Raw genomic sequence first — 10,483 nt, 5'->3', positions numbered from 1 at the left:
TATCAATATGTGCTCTATATTTTACTTAGCTCTATGTGAAGAGCATTTCAACATTCTTATTTTTATTAACCAGTGCCTGAAATGGTTGTACAGCATTCAGATTCCTGTAAAAGCTGAAAAAAATTTAGTAGTGATTTTTCTTGCCTAAAAGTTGTTTTTCCCTTTACAATTAGTGCTCAATGTAAATCCTGATAAACAAATCAAAGATATGATATGAACTATGTAATGAATTTTAAAAACCCTTTCCAAGTAGGTCACATGTAAGGGGTTGTACAGGTCACTATGCAGAGGGTTGTACCATTACATTATATTTCTACCAACACAATATAAAAATAATTGCCCACAAACAGAAGCTACGGGAAGTTACATATCACTCTCCTTAAATCATTAATGCCTCTTGAACACCAGATTCCACACAATTCATTTTTTAAGTTAACTTTAAACAGATCTTTGAAATTTATTTTCTAGCTACAGTATTTCTCAACTTTTATTTTGACTCAAGTTTCTCTTTGTAGAAGAAAACACTGTTTAAAAAACTGACTTGCTGTCTTGCTTCCAAGCCCCTCTTCATGGCTGGTGCAATCATTCCTCAGGCAGTGAGGCTGGGTCAGGCTTCCCCGGGAACTGCAGAAGCCCATGGTTTGCAGCCTGGAAGCCATAAGGTGCTGGTGCTGCAGAAGACTCTGTGCTGAATGAGGCTCTAAATCTCCCTTCCTCTCTTCCATCCCGCTCAACATCAGTGCAGACAAAGAAGCTAGCCTTGGCACAGGTCTGCTGGATGCTGGCAGTCCCTGAGAAGCATGGCTGGAGTCATTGGAATCGGTGGCAGGTGTCCCCTGGCTCCAGCAGTCAGCCCCAGATTCCACCTCACTTGGCCTCTCATCTCCACCTGGAAAGGGAAGAGCTGCCTCAGGAGCAGGTAATAGTCACTGAGGCGATTTCCCTGTCCTCACCACCCCCTAATGCACAACCTCTTGCTTTCGCCCTTCCCTTCGGACTTGTGAGAACGAGCCTCTGTTCTTGTTCACATCGTGAGAAATCCCAAGTGCCCGTGGCTGGGAGCTCAGCAGTGAGGGAGGGCTTCAAGGCCCCTTTGTCCTCTAGTGTGGGGTCTTGCTGAGCACACCTTTCACCCTCTGGCATGATGACCAGGGATCTGTGGTCAAAGAGGCCTTGTCTCAGTCCTGCATGTGTATTCTTAGGTCTTTAATGATTATTATTTTTGCCAGTGTGGTGGGAAAGAGATCCTCAGATGCTCACAGAAAGGCCCCTAGAGACCAAAGAAAGAAGTTATTGAGAAAGAGAATCAAAGATACCTCCCATTTGCTGAGTATCCAGCACATGCACTTTAAAACCATGTCTCATAACAGCTTGTAGAGTTATTATCTCTAATTTCAGGAAATGGCAATTTAAAAAACTTAAGCTATTTATTTGCCTAGCAATTATATAGCTGTTATATAGTTAGACCAGAACTCTCCTGAACCAACATCTCCTCAGTACTGTGCTGCTTCTCGCAAACAAACCAACACAAAAGTCCGTGTGATGCTGGGTGCCGCATTCTCCTTCCTCCCATGCACTGGTGTTCTTGTACAGCTGCTCTATGCAGAGCTCTCAGCGTGTCTTTCTCAGAGCACAGTGATACCGGGCAGTGTCTGCAAGCTTCAATTTTCCAATGTACAAAGTTGTTGCATTTGCTGTACTCTTTGAATAGAACTTTTCTGTGGCAAAATCAGCATCTCCTTTTCCAGAGTATCCCCACCCTCTGTAGAGAATAAATTCCGGTGCCTGGTTTGGGTACTGTCGAAACCAGTAGAGATCAACAGCGCCTCTAGATGAGGTACCATAATTACAAAGGAGGTTCACACTCTTTCCCTCTGTTGCAGACACTTCTGTTTCCTGGGATTTGATCCAGCCTGCTCCCCCAGGCCCTGCAACATAAAACACACAGCAGCCAAGTGTCAGTCAAGCTGTCAGGCCCAGGAGGGCTACTGGGTATGCAGGACGGGTCACCCACCTGAGAAGGCCAGGGCTAGGAGTGAGGTGAAGATAAACTGGATATTCATCATTTCTTGTGGATTCCTCCTGGATATACTCACATTACTCAGTGGATGCTTCAGACTGACAGTGTCTGTGGGAGATCAAGTCACTAGCAGGTGCTTCCTGGAGGGTTTACCATGACTCACAGGTCAGAAATGGGAGGAGCTCAACTGAATTACATTAGGAGATTTATTCTTTTCTGAAAGAACAGAAATACCTCCTTTTGAGTGACTTTGAGAAACCCTTGTTCTTTGTTTGAAATAATGTGAGTGCCTCACATCTCTCTAGACTTTTTTTTTTCATTAATGGTGAACACAGGTAAAATGGAGAGTATAAATGCTGAACAGTTAACAGTGGTAATTTCTGTAGGTTGTGGTTATAGCTGTTTACATATTTCAACACATACCTTCTTCTTCTTTTAAAATATGTTTTTAGCCCTAACCATTTTGGCTCAGTGGATAGAGCGTCGGTCTGCGGACTGAAGGGTTCCAGGTTTGATTTAGGTCAAGGGCATGTACCTTGGTTGCGGGCACATCCCCAGTAGGAGGTATGCAGGTGGCAGCTGATCAATGTTCCTAACTCTCTATCCCTCTTCCTTCCTCTCTGTAAAAAAATCAATAAAATATATTTTAAAAAATAAAATATGTTTTTATTCATTTTTTAGAGAAAGGATGGGAGAGGGGTAGTTTTTAATGACAGAGAAACATTGAATGGCTGCGGCCCTCACGTCACCCACTAGGGATTGAGACTGCAACCCCGGCATGTGCCCTGACTGGGAATTTAACCAGTGGTCTCTTGGTTCATAGGTCGACACTCAACTGTTGAGCCACACTGGCCAGGCATATAGCTATTTCTTTAATATGTCTTTTTGTTTTACAACAAATGAATATTAATCTTGTAATAAGACTTAAGTATTTATTTTGGTGAGAAGTTTTTGAGATGCAAATTTGTTTGGTTCTTATTACATTAGAGACAATGAAAAAGAAACTGTCCCCATTCCAGCTGCTTCCCCGCCACCTCAGCCCCAACAGCTGAGTTGCTTATAAATTATAAGATCTTCATATCCCTGTGCCAGAGTGAACCAGTGGGGGAAGACTTATCCGGTTTTTTATGTCTCAGGAATCATCTTGAAAAAAACCCTAGACAAACAAAAGAAGTCTCCCACCAGTGTTTTCTTTTGAATGTATAGCTAGACGGTTTAAAATGATTAAAAAAAAGAAGAGGAAAGGGCTGGCTGATGTTGCTCAATAGTTGGTGTCGGCCTATGAACCAGGAGGTCATGGTTGGATTCCTGGTCATGGGCTCAATCCCCCATATGAAGATGGATGAGGCAGCTTATCAATGAGTCTCTGTCATGACTGATGTTTCTATCTCAACCTCTCCCATTCCTCTCTCTGAAATGAATTTAAAAACACATACATATTTAGCTCTAGCCCATTTGGCTCAGTGGATAAAGTGTCAACCTGTGGACTGAAGGAGCTTGGGGGTTCCATTCTGGTTAACGGTACGTATCTCGGTTGCAGGGTCCCTGCCCTGGTCAGGGTGTGTGCAGGAGGTAACCAATCTATGTATCTCTCTCACGTATTGATGTTTCTCTCTGTGTCTCCCTCTCCATTCCACTGTCCCTAACCATTAATGGAGAAATATCTTTGGCTGAGGTTTAAAAAAAAATTTTTTTTTAATTATTGTTAGTATTAGTATTTTTTAAATCTCACCTGAGGATATTTTTCCATTGATTTTTATAGAGATTGGAAAGAAGGGGGACTGACAGAGAGAAACATCAATCTGAGAGGGACACATCGATTGGTTGCCTCCTGTACACACTGGGACCAAGGCCAGGAATCAATCCTGCACTGAGGTAAAAGCCCTTGACCTAAATCTATCCTGGGACCCTTCAGTCTGCGGGCCAGGGCTCTATCCACTGAGCCAAACAGGCTAGGCTAGGACAATAAAAAATATATTTAAAAAAATTAAGAAAAAAGAGTAAGTACTGTAATACCTGGCATAAGAGCTAAGAAGAAAAGTCATACCATCATCTCCATTGTTTACAGAAAAAACATGACATGTAACAAAATACAACACATTTATGTTAAAACACTTAAAAATGATAATTAATACTTAATTTCTTAATATAAAAATGCATATGCCACAACCCCAACTCAGCCCCTATTGATGGGGAAATGTTAGAAGCTTTCCTAGGAAAGTTAGGAGAAAGACCCTGATGTCTAATACCTTTACCACTATTTAACACTGTGTTGGCGCTACTAGATAATGCAGTCAGCCCAGAGAAAATAGTGAGAAGCATAAGAATTATAAAGAAAATGGTAAAACATCATATGCACGCTTGCAGATGAAATGATTATGTATCAGAAAAACATAAAAAAGAGAAGAAAAGTCACTACCAAAGATAGGTTATAACATAAAAAACAATTTTAAGGAAACCTATCACTCATATGCAAAATAATATCAACAACCCAGTTTAAAAATGTGGAAGAAAAGAGAACATTTTATTTTATTTATATTTCCATTAATTGATAGTTAGAGAGAGAAGAGGAAATACATTGATTTGTTGTGCCACTTATTTACCCATTCTTGGTTGATTCTTGCATGTGCCCTGACCAGGGATTGAACCCACAATTTGTTATATCTAGAAGACACTGCCATGGCTGAAAAGAGCACATTTTCTATTCCATAAATGTAAAAAGAGAGAGAGAGACAGAGAAAAGGAAGAAAATTATCAAGTGCAAATTAAAAGTAGGCAGATAGGTCAATTAAATAAAATAGCAAATCAATAATTAGACCCAATTGTGTGTGGAAATTTTTTATATAATAAAGACAGCATCTCAACTCCTAGGGGGAAATGGCTTCTCAGCAAGTATCTATTCTAGATCTGACCTGAAAAATGTGGTTGTGCCAGCATCCCATTTTATACAAGTACTTTTCATGCTGAGGTTCCTGTGCTTATGAGTTCTTTCCAGTTTTTCCGGTACTCTTGAAGACTTTCCATGGGCTAGGCAAGCAAATATAATTCCTATGTAGATATGGATTGCTTGAGATCCAGATATTATGTTTCTTTTTCTTTCGCATTTTCCTCCCCACATTTACCTTTCCCTTTTAAAAAAAAAGTATACATGTCAACCATTCTGAACCTTAATATAGTACATTGCTTCAGAGTGTGAAAATCTCTAAGGTATCAAACAAGGAGACAATCCATTGGCTTCTGTCTTCTGAGGAAGAGTCCTTAATAGCTAAGCAAAAAATATTGCAAGACAGGGATATCAGTCAACCAGGCAATAACCTGAAGTTAAGATTTCTAGCCCAAATCTACTATCTATCTATCTATCTATCTATCTATCTATCTATCTATCTATCTATCATCTATCTATATCATTTATATATCTATCATCTATCTATCTATCATCTATCTATCATCTATCTATCTATCTATCTATCTATCTATCTATCTATCTATCTATCTTTCTATCTATCATCTACCTATTATCCAAGAGTTGAAATTCAGAAATGAATAGATTGCCACTGGAATCCATTATGTAACATCACTGTTTCAATTTAAAAATGAAGTCAAACAAAGGGGTGATAAATTCAAATTTAGCCTGAATGTCTAAAGACTGTCTATCTGTTTATCCTTATGGCAATCCAATATCCTGAAGAGCAGAAAAGTAGGTGGAAACATAGCTAAAACATGCCAGTTACAGGTTGTGAGAAAGATAAACTCTCACATGAATTCAGCAGTTATTGTCAGTGAAAATCATGCTAATTCTCTGCTTTGCTTTATCAGTCCTCTCTTTTCCATTGGAAAACAGGTTATCCTTTATTTTTGTTTTAGTTATTAAAGAAGTTTTGCTCCAAATGCACAATTTATGTATTAATTTTGAACCTTGATTATTATTTTAGAATAAAAGTATTGCTCTCAGCTCCACTAGCAGGAAGGCGCCAGTAGCTCTAGTGACAGGTGTCCTGTCTGCTCTCTCACACTCATCCCTTGTCACCCTCTGAGGCTGGGCAGAGAGGGCAGAGAAGGAAGGACTCTGCACTCACTCTTTCCTGGGCTCAGTAGCCTTGTCTCTTTGGCTGAGACTCTCCCTCCATGTGAGCAGCCCCACAGTGTGGAGGAGAGGTTCCTGCCCTTCCTCTTGCTTCTTATCTCTGTCTGGACAGGGTGGCAGGTATCCAAATGGTTGCTTTCCCGTGATGGTGTCAGTGGTTTCTCAGGGGCCACAGAGGCCTCCACCTGCAGTTTCCTGGAAGGAGTGATCAGCCCCAGGGGCAAAGCTTTCCTCACCAAACCCACACGTGGACCACTTCACAGCCTTCTGTGTGAGGGACCTCTGCTGCGTGGCAGCTCTTGGAGACAGGTGCCGGCTCAGGTCTTGGTTCAGAACCTAGACTGTTTCATTACACTCACAGGAAATTCATGGAAAACTGGTTCCATAAAAAGCAGGTGGGAATGTAGCCTAGTGTCCCTTCTTTTAGCTCCTCTGTCTTTCTCCTGCATTTTTCCATAAGAACCTGACATTCTTGACCAAACCTCACTTAGTGAAGTGGATAGAGGCTGGACTAGGTCCCTCCAGTCATACAGGAAGGAGTTGTGTGGACTAACTTACATACCTTCCTTCTGTAGGAGGTTTGCATTCCCCCAAAAGCTCACTTCTGTGTGCTTCCAGTGTCCTCCCTGATACCTCTTTGGTTAACATCAGTCAAACTAGGTTGGCCTCTCTCACCAAGCAGAAGGGCCAAGAATTTCTCCTTTTGAGTTGGAATTGGAGACTTTAGTCATTGTTCTCACCAGCACCCAGTTCTGTTGTGATTCTTGCACTTTCTGTAAGTTTGGAAGCTGGTAAAGTTCTTAGTAAGGACATATACCATTTGGTTATACAAAATATGACAAAGACATTGTTATAGTGCAAAATAGGTTGAATATATAGAGATAATTTCCAGAAGGTTGAAAAATTTTATTGTAAAAATCAAAATGATAAATGATAAAATGAAATCAAAATTAAAATGGCTAAAAATCTAGGGATATTTTTATATGCAAGGATTATGGGAACTATTCTTCAGTGAGGCAGTGTTGGGTCAAAATCTTGGGAGCTTTCTGGGTGAAGTCTGAAACTGCCCCCTGTACATGGAGGGCAAGGAGCGACAGAAGAGGAAGATCATGCCAGATTGGTGACAGGTTAATTAAAAAGGGAACTTACACAGGAGGTTTTGTTTTCAGTGGCCTGGAGACCCCAGCCAACAGAATCTTAAAAATTTATACAAAGGCCTTAATTGGATTAAGTTAAACATTTCCTTCAGTGATTTCAAAAACACAGTGCTCTCTCTGTCTCTCTCTGGCTTTTTAAATCCTCACCGGAATATATTTATTTATTGGTTTAGAGAGTGAGAGAGGAAGGGAGAGAGAAACATCAATCAGTTGCCTCCCATACTCATCCCCATACCCGGATTGAACCTACAACCTGGGTATGTGCCCTGATCAGGAATGGAACCCACAACCTTTTGGTGTATGGGATGATGATCCAACAAACTAAGCACTGGCCAGGGTGCAGTGCTCTCTACAAAACTAGTGATAATGAAGGAAATAGAAAATTCATACATATTACTAGTGAGAGTGTGAAATGCTTTAAGTTTGTTTGACTGTAATACAGGTATGTCTGTTAAAAATAAAGATAGAGCTATCCTTTGATTTGCTAACCCAACCTTCAGGAATCTACCCTAAAGATATCAACTGAACTAATCTACCTATAGTTATTTATGACAGCAATAGTCCTAATCTGACTAAAAGGAATATTTATCAATAAAGAAATACTCCAAAAGATCATGGCTCATCCATACTGTGGACAAATAGACATTAGTTAAAACAAATGAGTTAGGCCCTGCCAGCATGGCTCAGTGGTTAAGTAGACCTATGAACCAGGAGGACACGGTTCCATTCCTGATGAGGGCTCATGTCTGGGTTGAGTGCTGAATCCCCAGTTTTGGATGTGAAGGAGGCAGCCGATCAATGATTCTCTCTCATCATTGATGTTTCTATCTTTCTCTCCCTCTATCTTCCTCTCTGAAATCAATAAAAATATTTTTAAAAAGTAAAAATTAAAAATAAATGAGTTAGAATAATGGTGAGGTGACTCACCAGTTTATTAAAATTGTTTAATAGAGAGACCAGAGAGTGGGTGAGTGGGGATTAACTTTTTCTTCACATATCTTGGTATTGTTTCACTTATTATAATAAGCAGTATTGCTTTTACAATGTGACTATATCAGATGTTTAAAGAAAAAAGAAAATAAATTAGATTAAAAGAAAAGACTGTTCTACAAAAATCTGCTACATTTAAAGGTGAGAGTGAAATTCAGGACTGTGGATTGAAAACATTCGGTGACTGTACTTGGAGACAGATCTGCCTACAGCTCAGTTACCCATGCCCTTTCCAGGCTTCACTTAAGCGGCCCACAGTTCCTAATCTTTTCCGTTTGGGGTCTATGGGTCTTCCCCTGGTGCCTGTAGCAGGTGAATGGGGTACAAGCTCTGAGGTTTTGTCCTTACAGTTTTATTGTTCCTCTTACTGCTGGCATTCTGAGGGCACAGGAATATCCACCCCACCCCCCTAGACTCCTGTCCTCACAGCTGAGATGGTGAGATAAACAGTCCTGGCTGCTTTCTACAAGTTCACAGGAAACCCTCCATTCCTGGAGGCTCTTGAACTTTGAAAAATCACTTGAAATATCTTCCCACCTGCATGTTACAGAAACCAAGAGAGAAATTAAGTTGGATTACCTGCAAAATATTTGCAGTGCAGAGCACTTGTTTAATATGAATGTAAGCTTAGCATGGTTACCAATGTGCTGTTTATTTTACTTAACTCTATGTGAAGAGCATTTCAACATTCTTGTTTTTACTAACTAGCACCTGAAGTGGTTGTATAGCATTCAGATTCCTGTAAAAGCTGAAAAAAATTTTAGTAGTGATTTTTCTTTCCTAAAAGTTGTTTTTCTCTTTGAAATTAGTGCTCAATGCAAATTCTGATAAATAAAAGACATGATATGAACTCTGTAATGAATTTCAAAATCCCTTTCCAAGCAGGTCACTATGGAAGGGGTTGTAGGTCACGATGCAGAGGGCTGTACCACTACATGGTATTGCTACCAACACGATATAAAAATAACCATTGTCCACAAACAGAAGCTACGGGAAGTTTCATATCATTCTCCTTAAATCATTTTATGCCTCTTGAACACCAGTCTCCCCACAATTCATTTTTTAAGTTAACTTTAAACAGAACTTTGAAATTTATTTTCAAGCTACAGAGTTTCTCAACTTTTATTTTGACTTAAGTTTCTCTTTGTAGAAGAAAACACTGTTTAAAATCTGACTTGCTGTCTTGCTTCCAAGTCCCTCTTCCTGGCTGGTGCAATCATTCCTCAGGCAGTGAGGCTGGGTCAGGCTTCTCCTGGAACTGCAGAAGCCCGTGGTTTGCAGCCTGGAAGCCATAAGGTGCTGGTGCTGCAGCAGACTTTGTGTGCTGAATGAGGCTCTAAATCTTCCTTCCTCTCTTCCATCCCGCTCAAGATCAGTGCAGACAAAGAAGCTAGCCTTGGCACAGGTCTGCTGGATGCTGGCAGTCCCTGAGAAGCATGGCTGGAGTCATTGGAATCGGTGGCAGGTGTCCTCTGGCTCCAGCAGTCCGCCCCAGATTCCACCTCATTTGGCCTCTCATCTCCACCTGGAAAGGGAAGAGCTGCCTCAGGAGCAGGTAATAGTCACTGAGGCGATTTCCCTGTCCTCACCACCCCCTAATGCACAACCTCTTGCTTTCCCCCTTCCCTTCGGACTTGTGAGAATGAGCCTCTGTTCTTGTTCACATCGTGAGAAATCCCAAGTGCCCGTGGCTGGGAGCTCAGCAGTGAGGGAGGGCTTCAAGGCCCCTTTGTCCTCTATTGTGGGGTCTTGCTGAGCACACCTTTCACCCTCTGGCGTGATGACCAGGGATCTGTGGTCAAAGAGGCCTTGTCTGAGTCCCGCATATGTATTCTTAGGTCTTTAATGATTACTATTTTTGCCAGTGTGGTGGGAAAGAGATCCTCAGATGCTCACAGAAAGGCCCCTGGAGACCAAAGAAAGAAGTTATTGAGAAAGAGAATCAAAGATACCTCCCATTTGCTGAGTATCCAGCACATGCACTTTAAAGCCATGTCTCAAAACATCTTGTAGAGTTATTATCTCTAATTTCAGGAAATGGCCATTTAAAAAACTTAAGCTATTTATTTGCCTAGCAATTATATAGCTGTTACATAGTTAGAACAGAACTCTCCTGAACCAACATCTCCTCAGTACTGTGCTGCTTCTCGCAAACAAACCAACACAAAAGTCCGTGTGATGCTGGGTGCCGCATTCTCCTTCCTCCCATGCACTGGTGTTCTTGTACAGCTG

At 41.0% G+C, this 10,483-nt stretch overlaps 1 long non-coding RNA gene across 1 annotated transcript; it reads right to left on the bottom strand.

Annotated features, from left to right (window-relative positions):
• On the bottom strand, positions 1-1,613 carry LOC132240185 (uncharacterized). The gene is made up of 2 exons (XR_009454227.1): positions 1,524-1,613; positions 1-889 (listed from the first exon to the last, which is right to left on the bottom strand). It is a non-coding gene; the product is annotated as an uncharacterized LOC132240185 (long non-coding RNA).
• Between the last annotated feature and the right edge of the window lie 8,870 nt (positions 1,614-10,483).

Source organism: Myotis daubentonii, chromosome 1 (genome assembly GCF_963259705.1).
Source record: "Myotis daubentonii chromosome 1, mMyoDau2.1, whole genome shotgun sequence".
Classification (NCBI taxonomy): Eukaryota; Metazoa; Chordata; class Mammalia; order Chiroptera; family Vespertilionidae; genus Myotis; species Myotis daubentonii.
This window is presented reverse-complemented; position numbering and strand designations above follow the sequence as displayed.